A 17,896-nucleotide genomic window follows, 5' to 3' on the forward strand; every position below is an offset into this window, starting at 1 on the left:
GTAGTTTGTAGTGACACAGTGTTAGAAGACAAAGAGCTTGACAAGTGGCATGAGAGCAGTTCAGATTTTGAAAACTCGAAAGTATAGTAACTGCAGAACAGCTCCCTTCTATTTCTCATTTGCTGTTTTCAGTCTTTTTCTTGCTGACGACACCAGATTTCTGCTTATTGGCGTAAGCTTTTGACATTTAGTTTTTTGTTGGGTACAGGATGTTGACCAGATGATGTCACAAATTGCTTTTTCTTGGCAGTCTTGCTGAACAAGACTTCCGGAAAGCCATAACTTCAGAAATTTAAAATTCCTCTCTCAACTGATCCCACCGGAAATAGATTACCTGAGTTCAGCTTGTTGCCGGTTGCATGTAATTGTCATGTGCAAAGCTGGCTGGCAGGTTTACCAACTTAATAGTGATCGCATATTACTTTTAAGTGACCTGAGTGATGTCATGAGGTGATATGTGGAAGTACTTACTGAAAAGGTTTTTGACTGGTGCCTGATTGAAAGACCATTGAATTATGTAGGGCAGTTGAAAAAAAATTGCCTTGCTAGAAAAACAAACCATCAGCCTGATAAGTTTGTAATTTAGAGTAAGTTTATTTACCATAAACCAATATCTGAACTTTTTCAATGGCCACTAATTTGGAATAGCAGCATTGATCTGTACAATTATTTCCTTGGGAACAAACTATATGTCACCAGCCTGCAATGGAAGCAGACACTGCTGGAAATACAAATCAGCAGTGAAGAGGGAAGACTTACTAAGATTTTGGGTCAATGTTTAGGTGCACATGTTTGAAATTTTAACTTGTCTTTTCCTTTTACAGGTGCAGATTGACCTGATCTGTATTTCCAGTGTTTTATATTTTTTATTTGAAATGCTTCTTCACTTGCCAACTAATATTAAAATGTGTGTTCATAGATGATGCCATAAATTTGAGGAATGTGATGGGTCTCCTTTCAGCAGAAGATACTTTTGAAGAGTGAGATGAATTGGGCTTTGATAAAATGCCATAGAATACACTTAGCTGCAACATGCAGGGGCAATGGCAGCATGGATGTGACGTCAGTTGAGTGACAAGAATCAGAGTACTGGTGAATGGAATAGAATAGAATCCCTACAGTGTGGAAGTGGGCCATTTGGCCCATCGAGTCCACACCGCCTCTCCAAAGAGCATCCCACCCCTACCTTATCCCTGCATTTCCCATGGCTAATCCACCTAGCCAGCACATTCCTGGACACGATGGGCAATTTAACATGGCCAATCCACTTAATGTGAACATCTTTGGACTGTGGGAGGAAACCCACGCAGACACAGGGAGAATGTGCAAACTCCACAAACATAAAATTAGAAATCACACAACACCAGGTATGGTCCAACAGGTTTTTTTGGAAGCACTAGCTTTCGGAACGCTGCTTCACCACCCATTGAAGGAGCAGTGCTCCGAAAGCTAGTACTTCCAAATAAACGTGTTGGACCACAACCTGGTGTTGTGTGATTTTTAACTTTGTACACCACAGTCCAGAGTTATAGAGTAAAAAAAAAATCTACAATCTAATAAAGGCCCTTCAGCCAGTCAGCGGCAGTCCAAAACAAGAACTTAATTATTCTATTTGCATTTTCCCCCACTTAGCCCATAGCCTGCTTGCCTTGGCGTAACAAATATACATCTAGATACTTTATAAATGTTATAAGGGTTTCTGCCTCTATCTCCCTTCCAGGCAGTGATGTCCAAATTTCTACCACCTGGGTGAAAAACTTCACATCCCCTCAAAACCTCTTGCCCCTAACCTGAAATCTCTGCTCCTTGGTCATTGATTCTTCCCCTCTGGAGAAAGGTTTCTTCCTGTCTGCCCCTGTCTATGCCCCTCAATTTTAAACATCTTAATCATTTCTTCCCTCAATCTCCTCTGCTTCAAGGAAGACAACACCAGGCTATCAAATCTCTCTCATAACTAAAACTCTCCAGCCCACACATCTGGTAAAACTCTACACCCTCTCAAGTGCAACATATTCCTTCTATAATGTGAATTCTCGAATGATACACAATACTCAAACTGTGGCCTAATGAACATAGTCTCCCTGTTCTTAAACTCTGTGCCTTGTCTAATAAATCCCATATGCCTTCTTAACTGCTTTTACTGTATTTCTTGTTACCTTAAGGATTGGTGGATAGGCACACCCAGATTCTGATGATCCCAGTTCCCAGGATCCTACCATTCATCATGTTGACGAGTGAAGTTCCACAGGGGTCAATGTTGGGATTTCAACTATTCACCTTATACATTAATGATCCGGACAAAGGAACTAAGAGCATTGTTGCTAAGTTTACAGATGACACAAAGATAAATGGAGGGACAGATATTGTTGAGGAAATGGGCTGGCTGCACAAGAACTTGGAAATGCTAGATGAGTGGACAAAGTCGTGTTAGATAGAATACAATGTGGGAAAGTGTGAGGCTATGCAATTTGATAGGAAGAATAAAGGCATAGACTATTTTCTAAATGGGGAAAATTTCAGAAACCTGAAGTGCAAAGAAACTTATGAGTCCTAGTTCAGGATTTTCTTATGGTTAACATGCAGAAAAGTTGGCAAGAAGCAAATGCAATGTTCGCATTCTTTTCAAAAGGGATAGAGTACAAGAGCAGAGATGAACTGCTGAGGCTTTATAAGGCTCTTGTCAGAAGCATTTGGTGTATTGTGAGCAGTTTTGGGCCCTGTATCTAAGGAAGGAGGTATTGGCATTGTAGGGGGTTCACAAAAATGATCTGGGGATGAAAGGCTTGTCATATGAGAAGTGGTTGCGGACTCTGGTTCTGTACTCGATGGAGTTTAGAAGGATGAGGGGTAAATCTGATTGAAACTTACAGAATACTGAGGAGCTTGGGCAGAGTGGACATCGAGAAGAAGTCCTTGTAGAGACTAGGACGGGGCGGGGCACAGCCTCAGAATGAAGAGATGATCCATTAACACTGAGATAAGAAGGAATTTCATCAGCCAGAGGATGGTAAATCTGGGTAACACATTGCCACAGACAGCTGTGGAGGCCAAGTCATTGCTTGTCTTTAAGACAGAATTAAATAAGTTCTTGATTAGTAAAGGGATCAAGTGTTACGCGGAGAAGGTAGGAGGATGGGGTTGAGAAACGTATCAGCCATGATTGAATGGCGAGCAGATTCGATGGGATGAATGGCTGAATTCTGCTCCTATATCTTATGGTCTTATATATTCCTTTGCTTTGTTTGTCTTGTCCAAGTACATCAGCTCACACTTATCCGGATTGAATTCCATTTTCCGATCAGCCCATCCGACAAGCCTCTCCAAAACCTCCTGTAATCTAAAGATATTTCTCCTCACTAATTACCATCATACTAATTTCTGTTTCATCCACAAACTTCCTGATCAACCCTCCTACATTCAAATCTGAATTGTTTATATATACCAGAAACAACAAGGGTTCCAACGCTGTTCCCGGCGAAACCCCATTGGACATAGACTTCCAGTCACAAATCATCCCTTGACCATCAACCTCTGCTTCCTGCCATTCGACCAGTTCTGGATACAATTTGCCAAATTTCCTTGAATCCCAAGGCTCTTACCCTCGCTATTAGTCTCCTATGTGGCACCTTATTAAAAAGTCTTGCTGAAGTCCAAGTAGACTTTGCTGAATGTGTTTCTGTCATCTACATATCTGATTACCTCTTCAAAAAATTCAGTCAAGTTAGAAGAATGAGCCCTTAGTATCCATCATAAGAGTTCCTTATTCAGTCTTGTATATTCATTGGTATGCAGATTTATAGGATTTGTTGGTCCCAGCCTTTATGTTTTTTGGGATGTGTTCGCCCTGTACTCTTCCTATTTCTTTCTTGAATGCATCTCACTGCTCTGACATAGATTTAATGAAAAGTATGTTCTCCCAGTCCTCGCTAGCTATACTATAACTGGTCTTACTAAAATTGGCCTTCCCCAGTTTAGAATTTAGATTTCAGGTCCATCCTTATTTTTTCCTCATAATACTCCCCCATTGATACTTCCACTTTGCAGTGCTTCACTATCTAAATTAAGTCCAGGACCATGACCTCTCTTGTAGGGCCTTCTGCATACTGGCTTAAAAAGCTATCCTGGAAGTATTTAAAAAATTCCACTTTCTCTAAACTTACATGCTATGACTACTGCAGTTAACATTTGGGAAGTTGAAATCCCCTACTATCATTACCCTTTGTTTTACACTTCTAGGTTCCATAAAACAATTGATTTCTGTCATGAACCTGCTCATATTGAACTTGCACAGGCCTCTGGGGCTGAGAATTCCAAAATTCACCATTCTCTAATGAAGGACTTTTGTCATTATTCAGACCACTGCTTTTATTGATTTATATTATTGATTTACACATGGGTGTAAAGGGCAAATTTCAAAATGTATAGATAATTTTAAAAAGCTGAAGTGTAGAAAACTCTGAGGATGGGCAGATGCAATTTACTGGGCAGATGCATTCAGGTAGAATGGGCAGATGCAATTTACTGCCAGAACATGTGAAGTGATATAAGGTAAAAACAAGGACTGCAGATGCTGGAAACCAGAGTCTAGATTAGAGTGGTGCTGGAAAAGCACAGCAGGTCAGGCAGCATCCGAGTAGCAGGAAAATCGAAGTTTTGGGCAAAAGCCCTTCATCAGGAATAGAGGCCATTGACGTTTCGGGCAAAAGCCCTTCATCAGGAATAGAGGCCACATGTGAAGTGATATGTTTTGGTAGGAACAGGTAATATAAGCTAAGGTGTATAGTTCTAAAAGTGGCACTTTGCTAGGTGAATAGATTGGAGGTTTAGAGGTGTTTAGAACCATGAAGGGTCTGGACAGGGTAGTTAAAGGAAAGCATGAGGAAAAACCTTTTTTTAAAAAGTGAGTGGTTACAACCTGGAATCTTACTGAAAATAGTGTTGGGAGATCCAGTAATGCCTTTCAGAAAGGTTTGGATATATACAAGAAGGGTAAAAATTGCAGGACAATCTGTGAATGACAGGAAAATGGTGCCATCTAAATTCCTCTGGCAGAGAATCGGCATTAACGTAATGGACTAAATGGTCTCCTGCTGTGCTGAAACCATTTAGTGATTCTGTATGAAGCCTCCAACAATTGAAGAGGGATTGATGGGTGTTCTTGTGCAGACATTTGTTCCAGCAGCTTATGAACAAATTTGGAGTGGTTGGTAGATTCTGAGAGAGGGTGCAGGATTGAGGAACTTAGTAAGGTATTTTTGTCAGTAAGTCACGGGTGTTCATGGTGATTGCTTCACAGAGTTAGTAAATAAAATTAAAACTCACCGATCGGAGTGTCGTATATCAGAATGGATTGAGAATTGATTAACATGGAAAGCAGAGAGAAGGAATTGTGCTGTTATTCTCAGGATTGCAGGCTGTTGCCAGTCGAGTACCATGACGCAAAATTAGGTCTGAATGTAAGTTGTGAGGAAGATGCAAGGATTCAAGACCTGTACATGCGAAGTGAATGGGCAAGAACATGACTGATGGAATATAATGTGATTAAATGTGAAGCTATCCAGTTCAATGGAAACAAAGCACAACATTTCTTAAATAGTGAGAAAATGGCAGGGGCAACTTTCGAAGAGACCTGGGTGGCCATTGACATGCTATTGCACCGATCAATAAGGAAAGCAATTGGTATGTTAGGGCTTTCATTGCAAAGTAATTTAAGCAAAGTCTTGCTGCAATTGCGTGCAGCTTTGGTGAAACTTCATCTGATGTATTGTGTGCAGTTTTTAACTTCTTAACTAAGTAAGGATGTACTTGACGGAGACAGAGTCCAGCAGAGGCCCTCCAAATTATTACTTGGATTTGCGGTATTGTTTAGCGGACAGATTGAGGAATCTAGGCTTGCATTCTTCAGAGTTTTGAAGAATGAGAGGTGATCGAATAGAAACTTAAATACTTTCATGGCTAAACAGTGTGGATATAGGTAGGATGTTTCCCTTGGCTGATGAGTCTGGAATCAGAATAAGGGGAAGGCAGTTTAAATGAAGATGAGGAGGAATTCCTTTATTCAGAGAGTCATGAATGTTAATAATTCTCTACTCCAGATGGCTGAGCAAGTTTAATTTGAGCATCTTCCAGATAAAAATTGTTACATACCTGAAGACAAGTGATATCAAGAGATGTGGAGATAATATAGGAAAAGTGTCATTGATTGGATGTTTGGTTGTGATTTGATTGAATGCTAAGACAGGTTTGATGAGTTGAATGGCCTACTCCTGTATTTGTGTGATTCCCAGAGCTTGTCCTTACATTCATCACAGCTACTTTTATTGTTAGGACTGGTGTCTCCCTTCCACAGAATTAGCATTGCCTGGAAGTGGGGTATTTAGTGCGTGAACAGATAGGTTGACAGATAAGATGAAGTTCTGGCCTTTAACCTGTCTTTCTTATCCTGTGTTCTGCCAGGAGCCGATTAATGTGCTTAAACACTGTAGCCTCAGAGCATTCATTGCATTGTTGGGATTAATTTGAATCTCTGACATTAATTGGGTTTTTGATGAATATATTTTGTGGTAGCTTGCCAAAATGGGTTTTGCTGCTGAAGCTTACTTTGAACATTTATGCTATCTTTTGCAGTGCCATTGGTGTATTTGGATTTTAAAATACCAGTCTATTTGAGAAATGTTACAATTGATGTCAGATTGACAAATCTCTTATCATTAGTGGGACCAAATACTGTGTCGGGCTATACAGGATCTATAATTAAGCTTGATCGTACCTACAGTATGGAAGCAGGTCATTTGGCTCAACTAGGCCATTCTAGTATTTATGCTCCATGTGGGCCTCCTCACACATTACTTCATCTAACCCAATCAACATACCCATTCCATTCTTTCCCTGTTTTTGTCTAGCCTCCTCTTAAATTACTTTTCTTATATATGACTTTGGAAACACGGTTAATGCTGGTAAACCAGGCTTTTCCATCTATACTTGGTTACAAGTCTATCTTATATAGACATGTGTAATACATTGGAAATAGGTACAAGGCAAGTTATCTTGAGCCTGTACCACAATTGATTTTTCAGCTATTTATAGGTTTAGTCTATTCTATTTTATCTCATTGGACAACACCTTATCCCATGAATCAGTCTGGTTAACCCTTGTTGCACTTGGTACAAAGTGTAGCCTTGAGTAAGGAGACCAAAACTGAACATACGACCCAGACGTGTTCTTGCCAAACTTGTGTACAATTGCAGTAAGCTATTAATGTCATTAATATCCTTCAATCGCTTTGTAAAAAATGCTTCCATACCATTTGATGCCCTTATTATTTACTGAAACATGTATGTTAACTTTCTGTGATTTGTAAACAAGTCAACAGGTTCCTCTGAAAACCAGTCGATCACCATTTAAAAATACTCTGCATTTCTGTTTTCCCTATCAAAATGGATAGGCGCACATTTGTCCATAGTGAGTCACATCCAGCATGTTCTTGCACACTTGATTAATTTGTCTAAATCCTTTTGCGTAAAGCCTCTTATATCCTCCATAAAATTTACTTTCCAACCTATGCTTGTGTTGTTGACAAACCATGAGACATTATACTCAGACCTCTAATCTAGATATTTTCTGATTAAATCCATTCAGGGATGCTTTTATGAATTTCTTGAGCAGGTGGAACTTTAACTTTTGAAGCAGATGAAACCTGAACTCGGGCCTTCTGGTTCAGAGGTAGAGAAAATATTATTGCACCACAAGACCCCCAATTCCCCTTATCTAGTTATTTTAATCAATCTTTGTGTGAGCAGCTGTGCCTTTATAAATTATAGCCTGCCAACCTGAAAACCACTGAATTCTCTATTGGTTAACCAATCCTCAATCTGTATTTGTATAGTATCTTGAATCCCATGAGCCATATTTATATGTAAGAATATTTTGTGTGACAGGTTTTTGAAAAGCAAAATGCACAACACCCATCTGCTGTCCCTTTTCTACCTTGCTGCCCTAGTTACAACCTCAAAACAATTATAATTTTCCTTTCATAAATCTATGTTGACTTTGCCTACTCCTGCTCATATTTCTTATATTCTTATAGAAGAAGGGATAGATTTTTGGAATATCAGGGTGTTGACAACTGTACTGAGCTGGCACGAAAGACTTGTGGCCTGGGGCAGATCAGCAATGATCTTGTTGAATGGCAGGTGAGGCTTGAGGAGATAAATGGCTTACTCCTTCTATTTCTCATGTTCAAAATCATATCCTGATTTTGTGACAGTTTCTACCATTTTACCAATGACTGATTGAGTGCGTGTGGTCTTGTGTTTCCTTTCTTGAATATTTGCCTTTCAGTGGGGATCATTCTAGAGCTTAGGAAATTCTGCAAGAATAAAAACACTATCTCTGTTGGCTCAAAACCTAAGGGTCTAGGCTAATTGGTTGGCCAATTTTTAGTCCCGTTATTTGCTCCATTTTCCCTACACCCTTCATTCCCCAGTATCTCTGGAATGTTTTGGGGGCCTTATACTTCAAAGACAGGTACAAAAAGTTCAATTACTACCTCTGGCATTTCCTCGTTCATCATTATATTTTCTACTGTGTCTGTCTCTTACGGCTTACATTTTATTTAGTTTACATTCTTGAAGTGTCCCTAACCCGTTCACCTCCTCCTATATTTTTTTTCTTTTTCAGTTTTGTTCTTGTGCTTTGCTGCAGTTTAAAATGTAATGGAGGAACGAAGACGGTAAAGCAGCAGAGCTTGTTAAATCAGAAAATAATGTTTTGCATGCATAACTAACCTGCCATTGCTGTGCTGCTTAACTATTTCTTGCATCTGTGAAAATGAAAATGCCTTCAGAGTATGATGCCTTCAGAATGTTGAAATTTTAAATGAATTATTTGGATTTTCTTTTTATGGTGATTGTGAGTTAGCAAGTGGTCATTAGAAGGCTGAAATTAGTGTCCTGGTGTTTTGAGGTTGGGAAGTGAGCCAATTTAGGTGACAAGGTAAGATTGCAGAGTTATTTAAATGCAATGTTTCCGGAACAAATATAATTTACTTCAGATGGTGTATTTACTGTCAATGTAGCACTCACTTTGGCACATGTTCCATGGGCAGAGGTAAGTTTTATGGGCAGTTACTGTCTTGATCGCACCATTTTCTTAAGTAGAGAGCAATAGCAGTAGAGTTGTCCGCAGGCAGGAACATCCATGGAATCGTCCATGTGAAATTTTGGAACCCAGGAAGAAGTGATGTGTTGTTACAGAATTGTTCTCTTTGTGAAGGTGTAACATGATATCTTTGGACTCTTTGTGAGCTTAGTTTGGTCATTTAACTTAATGGAACCTTTTAGAAGCATGTTGCGACGGCATCAGAATGTATTTATGTATCAACTCAACCATGTGCCCAGTCTTTTAATTGCCTCAAGTTACAGAGTCATAGAGATGTACAGCATGGAAACAGATCCTTCGGTCCAACCCATCCATGCCGACCAGATATCCCAATCCAATTTAGTCCCACCTGCCAGCACCAAGCCCATATCCTTCCAAACCCTTTGTATTCATATACGCATCCAAATGCTTTTTAAATGTTGCAATTGTACCAGCCCCCACCACTTCTTCTGGCTGCTCATTCCATACACATACCACCCTCTGTGTGAAAAAGTTGCCCTGTAGGTCTCTTTTATATCTTTCCCCTCTCACCCTAAACTATGCCCTGTAGTTCTGGATTCCCACACCCCGGGGAAAAGACCTTGTCTATTTACCCTATCCATGCCCCTCATGATTTTATAAACCTCTATAAGATCACCCCTCAACCTCTGACGCTCTAGGGAAAACAGCCTCTCCCCATAGCTCAAATCCTCCAACCCTGGCAACATCCTTCCAAGCGTAGACCATTCTAATTGGATCAAATACAGACACTGTCATTCACACAAAGGGTTAAAAAGCTTTATACGTGTACAGTAGTCCCGTCATACCACGGAGGATACATTCCAAGACCTACTGCGGATGCCTGAAACCGTGGATAGTAGCGAACCCATTCATTTATATGGAAAATATAACTTTCTGACAGCCCCCTGGTCTCTGGTTGTGGAAGGTTCCCTATAATATGATCGTGCTGTGATAAACTGCGGGAACTGAAACAGCGGAAAATGATTCCATGGATATGGGGGTCACCCTACAATATTGTACACTTTCTCTAATATTGGACACAAACCAATTTCCTGTGACATTTTACATAGATAGCAAAGGCTAAAGTTTGTTTTCAGGTGAACCTTGGTGGGTGCCTCATGATACTGTGGCATGCAGATTTATTCCAGTTGAAATTTTAACCATCTGCATTTTGTGCTTTGGATAAAATATTTAAATTTTCTAATAAGTAACAAAGTTCACAACAATTTCTAAGCAAGAAAGGCTTGGAGGAGATTTTTAAAAGGTGTTTAATGTCAAGAACAGATTAGTTAGAGTAAAGAGAAACTATTTCTTGGGGTGAAGTGTTGATAATTAGATGGCACAGTCGTAATTGATTGATAAAAGAACCAGAGGTGACATGAGGGAAAACACAATAGTTAGTTAGGATCGGTCTTCATAAATTGATAGGTTTGCTAGTTGCTTTCAAAAGGAGCTGCACAAATACATGAAGTATTTAAAGAATACTTGCTTAGATTTAGGGAAAGAACAGGATATGGGAGTAACTGGATTGCTCTTAGGAAGTGTTATTTCTGACTTGATGGTCTAAAACCCCTCATCCTTTGGAAAGGAAAGGAGTGGTGTCATTTGGAACTTGGAGTTTCTTTGCATGACAGGCTGAGGAACCAGAAAATATTTAACTGACGAGAGGGCAGGATGACAGCAGGCCAGAGTAACACTGGCCCTTCTCATGGATGTGGTTATAAGGATTTGTAATGGGAAAATGTTGATCCAAAAACGCAGCACAAACATGACAGCATGAATTAAGGTTTTGTGAATATGTAGTTTGTGCAGATGGAAGGTTTTATATATCTGGCTCACAATGATATTTATTGGAGTTTTCTTTAATAAGAAGCATGGGCAAGGGTTCCATGTGGCCAAGATACGTGGTTGATCTTCACTGAAAGATTAACAATTGTGATTGCTAGAAACCTGTCTGTACATTTTCAAAAAGAAGGCTTGTTTATATTGGAACAACTAGACATTGGAAAGAACATTTCCAAACTGTTGCTGTTTAGTTTGAATACACTTGCATTAAATCTTAAGGATGTGCTTTTATAATACAGACCTTGAAATGGTTAATGATGGTGTCAAAAAATGTATAGTGGCAGTGTATTAAGCAATCATATGGGATCTGTGCCAGTTGGAAAATCTCAGATTTTCTTCCATAGTCTACTTCATCTCCCTCCTGTCTATCTAGCAGTTGGTTAGGTTGAATAACACCCTTTCTGCCTGTTTATTACATTTGTGTTTCTGGTTTTCTCAGTGGAAAGAGTGGGCTGGATATGGTTTATGCTCCGGAGCTTTTTGTGTAAAGTTTCTCCTCCCTCCATTTGGAAATATTTGGCATCTGTCAGTTATGAGCTAGCTAAATGTGCTGCATTGCTAGTGGCCTGCTTCTTTGTTCTAAGCCAAAACAAGGTAAACCTTTCCAAATAAAAGCAAAATACTGCCAAATACTGTAATTGTGAAATAAAAACAGAAAGTGCTGGAAAAACTCAGCAGATATGGCATCATCATTGGAGAGACAAAGTTAACATTTTGAGTTCTCTATGACAATTTCTGAACGCAAAACATTAACTCTGTTTCTTTCTCCACATATGCTAAGATTTACAGCATTTTCTGTTTTTGGTTCTTTACAAAGTTGTCCTGGCTGGCCTTCAGTCTGCCACCTTTCATAAACTTGAACTCATTCAACATGATACTCTTTCCTAACTTGAACCAAATCCATCTGTTCCAGTCACTTACTCTACTTGTTGATCCTCACTGGCTCTCATTTTGGAAACACTCAAAAATTAAAATGCTTGTCTTTGTTTTCAAATCCCTCTGTGGTCTCCCAACTTTATAATCTCTAGCCCGAACACTCACCAATATCTTTGTGTCCCTCCAATTCTAGCATCTTGTGCAACTCCACTTTCCATCATTCCACCATTGATTGTTTACAGCTGCCAAGGTCCTAAATTCTATGATTCTCTCTCTACCGCTCTCTTCTTTAAGCTATTTCTTAAAATCTACCTATTCTGATATTTTCTTTGTTTTTGGATGTCAGTTTTTGTCAGATGACAATTGAAACATCATGGGATGTTTTCCTGGCTTAAGGATTCTACATTAATTGTTCTTATGGACTTAATGCCAGGATTTGGTCGAACTCTTATCTCAGCTCTTAATTCAGAAGATTACCAGTTCAGGTTTCAGTCCAGGGACTAGAACACAAAATTCTTGACTAACACTCGCAGTGCAGCCCTGAGGGTGCGCTGTCAAGTGTACTATTTCCAGAGGCGACAATGCATGGTGTCTCACTTGCCCTCTCAGTTGGATGTAAATGGAAATAAAAAATGCAATCAACAGTACTCCAAAAGTACTGAACTGACTTTATAAGTGTTCTTGGAACATCCTAAGGCTATGAAAAGTGCTGTATAGATTCAAGCTTTTCCTTTGGATTGAAGCTTAATTCAAGCATTCTGAGTTCCAGTGAAACAACTGAAATCTGGACTTTTGTCCCCCAAATAATAATACCATGTCCCATCTTGTTAAAATCAGCAACACACATTACCGCCTAAGACAGGAGCAGGGACAGACTATCTGAACAACATTTGTATAAGCTACGTAGATGAGCATATGTGCACCCATTCCCAGTATCCATGCACAGTGTTTGGTGTGCTGTTGCTATTCATAACATTGATTTCTGGTTTCAGAAGTTGCTGCCATGCACAGATCTCGGATGTCTGCACAGGAGCAACAAAAATTTAATGGGAATGCTGCCTATGACCCCATGAGTTTGCTCTGTATTCAGTATAATCATGGCTGATTTTCTGCCTTAGCCTCATTTTCTTGTCCACTCCCACAATCCATGATTCCCTGAGGGATCAAAAACCTGTCTATTTCGACCTTGACTATTTTCAATGATGGAGACCTACAACCTTCTTTGATAGAAATTTCTAAAGATTCACATCCTGATGAGTGAAGAAATTTCCCTTCATTTTAGTCCTAAGTGACTGGCCCCTTATCCTGAGACTATGTCCCTGTGTCAGCCAGAGGAATCAACCTCTCCATGTCTATCCTGTTAAGTCCCTTAAGGAGATTGTATTTTTAAATGAAATCACTTTTATTGTTTTTCTAAATTCCACAGAATATAGACCAAAATTACTCAGCCTCTATTCATTGGGCATCCTTGTCATCCCAAGAAGCAGGAATCAGTCTAGTCGTTGGATCAAGCACTTAACCTGCAATATAACTACTGATGATTGAACAGTGAGCTGGACAAAATCAAATATCTGTCTGACCCCAAGAGATTAAGTGGGATCTTGGCTCAGTGGCAGTATATTTTGCTGAGTCAGATGTTCATGGTTCAAGTGCAATTCAGGACTTGAACTAACCAATGACACTTCCTGGGGGAAACAAAAACATTTCTTCCAATGTGCAAACTGGCCAATTTTCTTTAATTCTCAGCAGACAGTGCCATTTAACGAGTAGTTGTGTTGATGGGTGTCATTCCTGTTTGTGCCACTGCGGCATTCAGTGTCAATAACATTACCTGAGATTGGAGTCACGTGTTATAGTGTCAGATTCTTTTCCTTGAAGGCTAGTTGGTGAGTCTTTTTTGGCCAACAATCAATAGTTTTTATGGCTGAATCTCTCCAGTAGTATGGGTGCAAGATGTCTGGATATATTAAACTCAACTTCAGAGGTGGGAATTTAACTCGCTATTTCTAGGTTGCTAGACCAATTCCTTCACCACTATGTTCCCATAACTTGTTACCTACATTGCAACAGTGACTGCGTTTAAGAAACAGTCAGTTAGTTTTATATGCTTTAGTATATCAATGAAAATTCCATTTCTTTCCCCATATTGTACTTTGCTGAGTTAATTACATAAAATACACAGCACAGAGATTGGCTATTTGAACCAACTGGAGCCAACCTGTATTTATGGTCCATACTTTGTTTTTATCATACCCTATCAGGAGAAGTTATAACTCATTTCTCCTTTAGGTGCATCTCTGGCTTCTCCTTAAATATGTCAATGCTGTTTACCTCATTGAATTTGTATGGTAGCAAGTTTCACAATCCAATATGAATTCATGAGAAATACTTCACTCAAAAAGGTGGTGAGATTTTGGAACTTGTTAAAACACTAGCAGAAACTGGTTGGGCTGGACAATGGATAGTTTAGGTCGGAGTCATGCATGGGAAATCTGCAGAATCTCCATCATAATTCATTCTGAAGGGCTTGCCCGGGAAATTGTATTTTCTGCTGGATTATACCTCTACGCCTGGAAGTATCATGCCAAAAGTATCATAAAGTTTGGACACTTCAGAGGGTTCATATGAAATTAAGCAAACTAGTTACTCAAGAAAGGTTAGGCGATTAAATACATTTCATGATTCCTGAGTAACCATTAAATTGATCCTATTCCATCCCCGCTCCTACCGCTGGTCCCCACTTGACCTCCAAAATCTGCTTGATGCCATCAATGGACATGACCTCCACACATACATACACACTCCTGCTGCCTGACCTAACCTGACACCAGTCACCAGAAGACAACCACCCACCATTCCCCAACATCCCTGGTCCCAGACCAGACTACCCATTCCCCTCTCCCCTCCAGTTTGGATTTGTTCTGACACTCCTCCATCCCCAGGATCCAACCCCACCCACCGGACCCACAGCTGTCAAAGTAGTATTTCAGCGTACGGCAGCTGACTGCCATAAAAAAAGGGGAATGGTTTGCTTTCCTCTGACAGTTCTGCGCTAGGAAAGAACTTTTAGAATGGAAGTATGCATTTCTCAGGGAAACCTTAGTTGAATCTCCTCTCAGAAATATAGAGCTCCCTTCTTATGTGAAATAAAGAAGGGTCATAATGGTAATCTATGTGAGATCGACACTCACCAGAAAATTTGCCCAGTTTTTTTTTGTGCTATAAATTCTGTACAAATACAAACATAATTTCTTCGTGAAGGTTTTACCTGTTTGGGCTCCACCTGATGAACCAGTTGGGAAGTTTGAGAAAGGTCCCATGTTTTGTTCTGATTTGTTAAAAAAAAGGATTGACTTTGTCTCGTTCATGAGTACTGTTGTCGGAACTACCATGTAAGTTGAGAGCACTGAGGCTGTTTTTTCTGATAACATGTGAAGTGACTTTAGTTCTGATGCTAAAGTGATGCATTGTAAATCTGAAGTCCAAGCCTAATGCCTGCTTGCACTTGCCTTTTGAGTTTCTCAGTTCCTGGCTCCACAGTTATACAGCAAACAAATGCCATTGCAAGTGAAACCATGGCACCCTGACTCTGCAGTTATGGTGTAAATGAAACCTGTGTGAAGACATTTTTAGAAGTGATTGGAATATTTATTGAAACAGTTGTGCGCATTCGTCTGCATCAACCAATTGAAGCCAATGGATAACAAACTCGATAGCCATTTGGGTTAAGTTTCCTCCTGGAGCTTGTGAAAAACTTATGAGCGTATAGATTGCTGAAGGCAGCTATTTTACTTGCTGTATTTCCAGAGTGTGTAAGCATCTAACTGTCTTATGTCAGAGTACCATTTCAAACTCAGATGAACAGAAATTTCTTAAATCAAAACATTGCAAATCTGTGGAATTTTCTACCCCAGAGTGCTATAGGTGCTTAGCTGTTGAGCATATTCAGGACAAAAATTGGGAGGTTTTTGAACCTGAAGGTAATCAATGGATATGAGAGTAGTATGGGAAAATAGAATTGAAGGAGAAGGTAGAATACGCCTGAGGGATCTTATGCTCTACCTGTGCCCTTTTTTCTTATGACCTTAAAACTAGTTGAAACATCACCTAATTTAAGGTGGTTTTTAAAAGACAAGTTAGAAGATTTCAGTACAGTGGGGTGTCAGCATCCTTGGCAATGAGCTTGCAATTTTGCACATAGCAGCTATTAATTATTAGGCCCTAACTAGACTTTAATAACGATAAGACCTTAGCTCATGTTGGTTGATGAGCTAATTGAAGCCATGGAGGAGAATTTCATATCTTTGATCAATAGTAGATCAGGGGTCTATGCTCTCTGTCACTCTCATGTCTTGCTACTTGCCATTGTGAAGGAATGGGGGCAGACAAGGTTGATGAATCAACGCCAGCTGGTTCCCCAGGGAAAGAATGTTAAAATAGTAGTGCATGTCACTCCAAGCTTCTGTTGCACACCTGTTCACAGCCATGATACTCTGCCAGTAAGAGCTGGTTGAAATAGTGCAAGTGGAAAAATGTTTCTTGCGTGGGGAAAAGAGTCATTTGAGCTTTACTGCAAATGCCAGATTATGATTCTTTCATATCCAGCTGAACTGTTGCCATCCTTTCGGGTCCCCACCAGAATGAGCTGCACTTAGTACTTAAACAAAAACAGAAATTGCAGAAACAGAACTGAAGAAGAGTCACCGAACTTGAAATGTTGACTGCTTTCTTCCCACAGATGGTGCCAGACTTGATGAGTTTCTCCAGCAATTTCAGTTTTGTTTAGGTCTCTACCATTCACATTTCTGTGTTTTATTTTATTGAAAAATTGAAACTAAAGGGCTGCAGTATCTTTCTGACTTTATTTTCAGTTGAGGCGCTGCAAGAGGGCATATAAAATTTCACAGTTCCTTTTTGATGGCTAGAGGTATAATCCCCATGTCGACAAGTAGAATACCAAAAGATCACCAAACTTGGTTCTTTTTCAGTATTGAACCAGTCAATTACAAGGCCATAATCGAATTGCCAAAGGATTAATCAAGAGAAAATAAAACATCAAAAATGGTATATATGGGGTAGAGATGCATTACAAAGCTTTTAGCGCAATAGAAAACTATTAAATATGTTTGCAGCTATCTTTTTCATGTGTTTAGAATAAAGGGCGAAAGATCATTTTGCAGGACTCCACCCTGTTTGAAAGTAGAAGGATAAATCCCTTGGATTTCAATTGATTGCAGCAAGTATGGGACAAGGAATCAACACAGTAGTTAGCATAATGAATCTTGATTTTCAGAGGCTTGTATGGTAGCATGGCATTAATGGTAATGGATTGGGAGCCCTGTTGGAATCTCTTCAGGTGTTGTGAAAATGCAATTTAAAGAATGGCCGTTTGTAAGCTGGTACTAGAAATTAACCATGTGAGTTGTTGGGGACTTTCCGTTTTCATCCAGTCTGTCTTCCCATAGCTTTTTATGTGGAGCTTAATTGCCTTAGACTGTGAACAATAAATGCCAGTATTGTCGGCCAGGTTCAGAATAGTGGAAAAAACATGTTCCCTGTATGACCTGTTCTTTGTTGGTTAGAGTCTGGGTATTCTTTATGACATTGTTTCTGAATGCATGTGTCCCTTCTATTGTGGCATCACTTGTTTGTAATACAAATATAACTTGTTCATGCTGGCTGTGAAAACATCCTTGCCTTTCCAAATGTTGGTAAGTAAATTAATCAGTTAAGGGGATAAAGACGTTGCATTTCTAAAGCACCTTTCACAACCTGATGATGCCCAGAGTGTTTCACAACTGTTAGTGTGGTTTTTAAGTGGAGACATTGTTATAATGTTGGATTGTTAAAATGCAACCAATTTGCTTACTCCATGTTCCCACAATCAGCAATGTGATGATATGAAATTATCCTTTCTGTCCTGATGTTGTATGATGGTTAAATATTGGCGAAGAGAGCTTCCCTATTCTTCTTTAAGATAGTGGCATGAATCTTTTATATCTGAGAAATGAGATCA

General features: G+C 39.6%; 1 protein-coding gene across 7 annotated transcripts in view; it reads left to right on the forward strand.

Moving 5' to 3' along the window:
* Positions 1 to 17,896, forward strand: part of LOC122557708 (homeodomain-interacting protein kinase 3-like) — a 260,774-nt gene that overhangs the window by 18,600 nt on the left and 224,278 nt on the right. The gene's annotated exons all lie outside the window — the stretch shown is intronic.

The sequence above is a fragment of the Chiloscyllium plagiosum genome, chromosome 16, assembly GCF_004010195.1.
Source record: "Chiloscyllium plagiosum isolate BGI_BamShark_2017 chromosome 16, ASM401019v2, whole genome shotgun sequence".
Classification (NCBI taxonomy): Eukaryota; Metazoa; Chordata; class Chondrichthyes; order Orectolobiformes; family Hemiscylliidae; genus Chiloscyllium; species Chiloscyllium plagiosum.